The sequence below is a fragment of the Benincasa hispida genome, chromosome 9 (genome assembly GCF_027475165.1).
Source record: "Benincasa hispida cultivar pf3 chromosome 9, pf3_genome.v1.1, whole genome shotgun sequence".
Classification (NCBI taxonomy): Eukaryota; Viridiplantae; Streptophyta; class Magnoliopsida; order Cucurbitales; family Cucurbitaceae; genus Benincasa; species Benincasa hispida.
Window position 1 is genome coordinate 80,030,212 of NC_143486.1, and position 6,000 is coordinate 80,036,211.

Below are 6,000 nucleotides of genomic sequence, written 5' to 3' on the forward strand. Positions count from 1 at the left end.
TAGTAAAGTGTTTCATATGTGTCTTAATGTTTTGCCTTGAAGCACATCAACTTTGTTATTAGGAAAGAAAGATGATTCACGCGACTTTATATCAACTATTACGGATTGAATATGATAGCGTATCTCGATTTCTGGGGATTGTCAGGGCAATTAGGTGCCAAATTCAAATTCTGAATCCTGGACTTGAGATGCCATGAGAGATATGTTTTATGTTGCATGGACAGTGAGGTGACCCACTCTATGGAGTGTGAACATTCTCAATATAGATGTACGCAATCATGAATGTCTTTATCTTAGAAATTGGCATCAGGTAATGGTTACAGCTATTATGAGGTTATGGTGATGTATTTTGGAATGACAAATGCTCTACAGTATATGGGGACTTCAAGAGCTTCATTTAAGTGAGCTTTTCATACTTGTGCATATGAAGGTCTAAATGGTGATATGTTTTGTTTTAAGATTAACAAGTAACATGATGTTGTCTCAGATAAGTTATATAATTCATGGTAGGAGGTGAAGACTTTCTGAAACTTGGAGACAGTGCTAGTTAGAAGTTCTTTGGCAGAATTATCGGTTTGAAGAAGCAATTTGGAAACATGAGGATGTGACACAAACTAAGTATCACGAGCCTTTAAGGACTTAAATTTTGAGGACGAAAGTCTCTTAAGGAGGGAAGAATGTAACATCCCCAATTCCAAATATTGTGTCTCATTCGGGATTCACCAGTTTGTGTTTCCTTCGAGATTCACCAGTTATTGTGTCTCCTTCGGGATTCACTAGTTTGTGTTTCCTTCGGGATTCACCAATTATTGTATTTCCTTCGAGATTCACCAGAGGTAGTGGGCATATTTAGCTATAGTAGGATAGAACTCAGTTTTTCATGTATGTATGTGTCCCATGAGGACTAGGACGGTTTATATGTTCCACCAGCGGTAGGCATCCAGTTTATATGTTCCACCAGCGGTAGGCATCTAGAGGACATAGATGCCTAATCTGACCCTAGTAGTGGGATTACTTATTGAGTATTTTATACTCATTCTTTCTCATGTTGTTGTTTCGGGTAAAGGTAGAGATGCACCGGCGACAGACAAGCGAAATTCGTGATCGAGCCACTGGGAATAGTTTTATGCTTCCGCTCATAAGATTTAGATTCCTTTTCATGTTTTTCTTAACTTTCAGTTTTGATGTTTAAAACTTTCTATTAAGAATCGTTTTCAGACTTATTTATTATCATTTATGATTTATGGGTACCTTACTGTTGTTTCTAATGTTTGAATTTAATGAAAATCTTTTGAACTTACCTTATTTAATTAGCATGTATTTCACCATAATAGAGTTTCGTTTTAAGTTTCATGCATGCATGTATTTAGTAACGACCTAACTTAAGTCCTAGGGGGTCGGGTCGTTACATACATCCTCAACCAATCTTTTTTACTATTGACTATTTTTCTTTTTCAAGGATTTTTATCTTTGGAACCTACTGGTCTACCACGCTTCTGATGTGTTACTGAATCATTAGTGACAATTTGCTGTGTTGGAATATCAATTTTTGATGGAACATTTGCAGATGGTACGTGTGTTTAGTTACTTTCTTAGCATCTATAGATGTATATGGTCATTGATTTGCTATATTTTGCAAATGAACATTTTTTTTAACTTCAAGTTTACATTGATCTGTACGGGGATTTAAATGAGACAGTAACGATGTATTCCATGTAATTTCTTTTTTCCAACTTCTTAATCCCCCCCCCCCCTCTAATGTTGGAAAAATTGTCTCACTAAAATGACAATCAACAAATTGTACAGTAAATACATCACCCATCAATGATTCAAGATATTTAATAATTGTTGGGGAATCAAATCCAACAAATATTCTTAACCTCCTTTGAGGACCCATCTTAGTACGTTGTGGTGGAGTAATTAGAATATATATTGCACGTCTAAAGCACTACTACAAAATTAGGTTTTAATGTTGGTTTAAAACTAACATTATAGGGGTACAATGTCAGTTGAAAACTGACATCGAAGATCGTGTTATAAATGATCTTTAGTGTCGGTTGTCTTTAATATCGATTTTAAACTGATATTATAGATGATCAAGATTTCAATGCTAGTTATCTTCAATGTCAGTTTTCAACTGACATCGAATATTATTTTCTGTGTCAATTTTCTACCGACATTGAACATTATCTTCAATATCAATTTTTACCTAATTTTTATCAGTAGTTGTCCGATATTAAATGTATGTCATCATTTTGGCATTGTTTTCTGTTGCTTACATACGTGCAAACCAATAATATTTACCTTTTACTTGTACATGCACAAAATAAAATCTTAATTGCCTTTACAAATCCCTAACAATAAGTCAAAAAAGAGGAATTAGATGATAAATTACCTCTAAAACCAAGGTAATCAACAAATTACTAAAACTCATAAGAATTACATAGCAAAATTAAAATTTTGTTAGATACAAACAACTTTTATTGATGTATCAAAAAAGAGTAAGAACTTACTTTTTGCACACACACTTGCTGCCATTACATAATGTTTTCCAAATAGTCTTTCAATTGCTCCTTTGTTCTGGTCTCTCCACCATCCACCACAAATTTTATTCAAATCCAAAGCAGGACTTCCTGCAAGCAGAGAAAAATGGGCAAACAACACATAATAAAAATTTGACTACCCCACACAAGAGAATCTATGAAATTCAAGCTAGGAGAAAAATTAACCAAGCGAGAAAAAAAAACACCATATTATATTGATGCTTATCGAATGATCAAACAATTTAAATCGGATATTCCAATAATGCTTATCAAATCCTAATACGAAAATGTTACTAATGCAATAAAAATACTGATTCTGTTACAGAGCTACATACTAACAATTTAAATCGGATGTTAAAGAACTCTGGAATAGAAAATTCATCATATATTTATACCTGTAATGCTTTTTTAACTATATGCTAACATAGCGTTTTCATTTCTATTCTAGAATTTCTGGGACATTTTAAAAATTGAACTGAAATTTAAATATTCAATACGAATTTTAGGAATATACACATAGATAACCATATAACAAGTTCTGTTGGTTGCCATGGCAAAATTTTGCAGATAACTTTATATAAGTAATCTGTCAATTCTAATTTTCACTTCTATTATAGTGAACATCGTTGCCTTCCTTTCTTCCTTTCTTGTTCTACCAGTTACTACAAAAAGCATTAGTCATATATGTTTAAATCTCCTAAAGGCTAATATTATATCATTCATATATGAGAATCAACAGTCACGAAGTAGGTTGTTTAACCTCTAACAAGATGCAAACAGAACACCCATATCATAAATAGAATCATCTCAGTATGTTAATTAGGTAAGTCTAACAATTTAAAAGTTCCCAACTCCTTACTTGACCCATTTCTGATTTTTTAAAGATAGATTATCGAGGTTGAACAAGATCATATCACATAATTGAAAATAAAGGTTATATTAAGCCAAAAGAGCTCTTAATACTATAAAAAAAAATTCCATAAGCGTACCTTGAATCCTTCCAGACATTATGGTACTCTGTAAACCCGAGACTTTCCTTGGATTATTTGCTCTTGTCACATATTGTAGGATGTTGGATTTAAGTTATTGTTGTTCCATTGTTGAAGAAAAACGGCAAAACTTTTGGTTGAGGTTGTCTTTGATAATTTTGGAATTTATTAATAAAGAAAATAAAAGAAAGAAAATAAAGAAAAAAAAAAAGAAAAAGAAAATGAAAGGAAATGGGAACCCATTCAGTGCTTAATGGTATAAAGTGAGGCCTAACTCATTTCAGCCCATTTCTCCATCATTTCCCATTAGATTTTCAGAGCATTTCGAGAGAGAGAGTGAAGGAAGAGGAAGAAGAAGCTTGCTGCAAGTTGGAGGTTGAAGAAGGGAGGAAAAAGTTCATGCAAATGCAACCATGGAAGAATCTGGGTTCAACCTGCATATCTCTAGTTTTTAAGTCGGTTTGAGCTACACAAGAAGAACTAAGAGGTAAGATCTGATTTCTTGAAATTTAATCCATTTTCTAACAAATTTTATGAAGGAAGCTTGAGCTAAATCTAATGTTAAGTTAATGGTTTTTGAAAAGGAAAACAAAGCACAGAATTTTCGTGTAAATAAAAAAGATCTCTAGTTTTCTCTAGTTTTTCGAACATTCTGAGGTGTATAGATTGAATTAGAAGCTAAATTAGGTATGGTTGGAAATATTATTCAATTTACTATAACTTACATGAAGAATTTGTGAGCCAAAAATGACTAAAAATAGGTTTAATTTCAGGAGAAAAATAGAGGGTAGTAGAGAAGTACGAATCTGTATTTGCTGTATTCGGAGGATTTCTGGACTAATTCGTTGGGAATCTTATTTTTATTCCTTCAGGTAAGTTGTATAGGGTTCCAAAATTAAGAGTTTGATATATAGCACATTAATTTTGGTCAAGTATTGAGGAAGTTATGACTATTGGAAGTTAGGGTATTGAATCTGGAAAATCTGGAAAAAAAAAAGTGTGAAGTATGATTTTATTTCTAGAATTTAGAATTCATGAGCATGGAATGACAAGACGATTTATAGTTCTGATGCTTGGTTTTGATTTGTTTGGCAGGTCAAGAGGAAATAGGCCGAGTCTACAGACCAGGGAACTAGCCAAGACTGTGAGTGACAAAACGAATTTCGAAAATGATTTCTAAACTGTAATTTATGCTTAAATGGTTTACATGCTTGAATATGAACTTATGAATGATACATGGTTTCTATGAATGGTTTCAAGCATAAGTTTTGAGCTTAGATTTTCTAATGAGATTTATATACGAGCACGTGATTATTGAATTCCTGAAAAGTAGTTGAAACGATATCATTTAAAGTAAAGTATGTATTAGCAAGTATTGTTAAAAGATTTTCAGTTTTTCACGAGCAAGCTAAGTAAGCTTGAGTTTTACGAAAGATAAAGATAAGCAGGCATGTTTTAGTATTTTCATATGGTTTTCTGAGACTTTTATTAACTACATGACTGAGATATTGAGCCCGAGGCTATATGGTACCGTGTGCACACAGGTTATATTCCGTTGTTGACGTTGAGTGTACTTTGTGAGAATGATGCTATCGTGAGTGCTGGGCAGGCCCCACTTCGATAAAGACGATGAGAGTGCTAGGTGGGCCCCACTACATCGTAGAGCTAGTAAATGTTGGTTGTACTGGGCGTGCCCTACACAACGTTGATTTGTCATGTTAGTTAAAATGTTTTATATACTTGATATGCCTTGCTAGATTTTAATGACGTACTTGCAGAATATTTGAGAAAGCTTTTAGCATTACACGTTTATGTTTAACGCTTTGATTGAATAGATTCATACGTTTAAAGGTTTATCACGTGTTCTGATTTGCGGATTTACAGTTTTAAATTTAGTCACTCATTGGGCTTCGTAGCTCACTCTTTCAAAATGTTTTCCCACTTTTCAGGTAGAGAACGAGCTCCTAGTGCCTGATAACTGCTAAAGTCTGTTTTCTGCTAAAAGCTTCCAGATCAAGCTCCATACGTGGGTGGAGTTGTACATTGTGTCTGTTTGTATTGTAAATGTCTTTGTAAGAACTGGATAGTTTATGGTTGTGTAAGCACTAGATGTCATGGTTGTGTAAACCCCAGTTGGATATGTTTTTGGTTGTGATATCTCTATCAGGTTATTTTCCAAACTGAGTTATGTCAGGACTGCACTTCATATGTGTCTAAAGGTTTTCAGGGGTTCCGATGTGTTATGTTACATGTAAAGTATTTTATATCTAAGATTAGTATGTTTATCAGGTTCAATGATTCAGCAGGGTCAACAGGTATCATTAGAGGAGGACGAGGTCTGTTGGCTTCACGCCATCGCATTGTTCTCTTGGATCGTAATTTCAGATGCGCCATCGCATTGTTCCCTTGGATCACAATTTCAAACATGCCATCGCATTATACCTGCATAGAATAATGCAATTTAACTG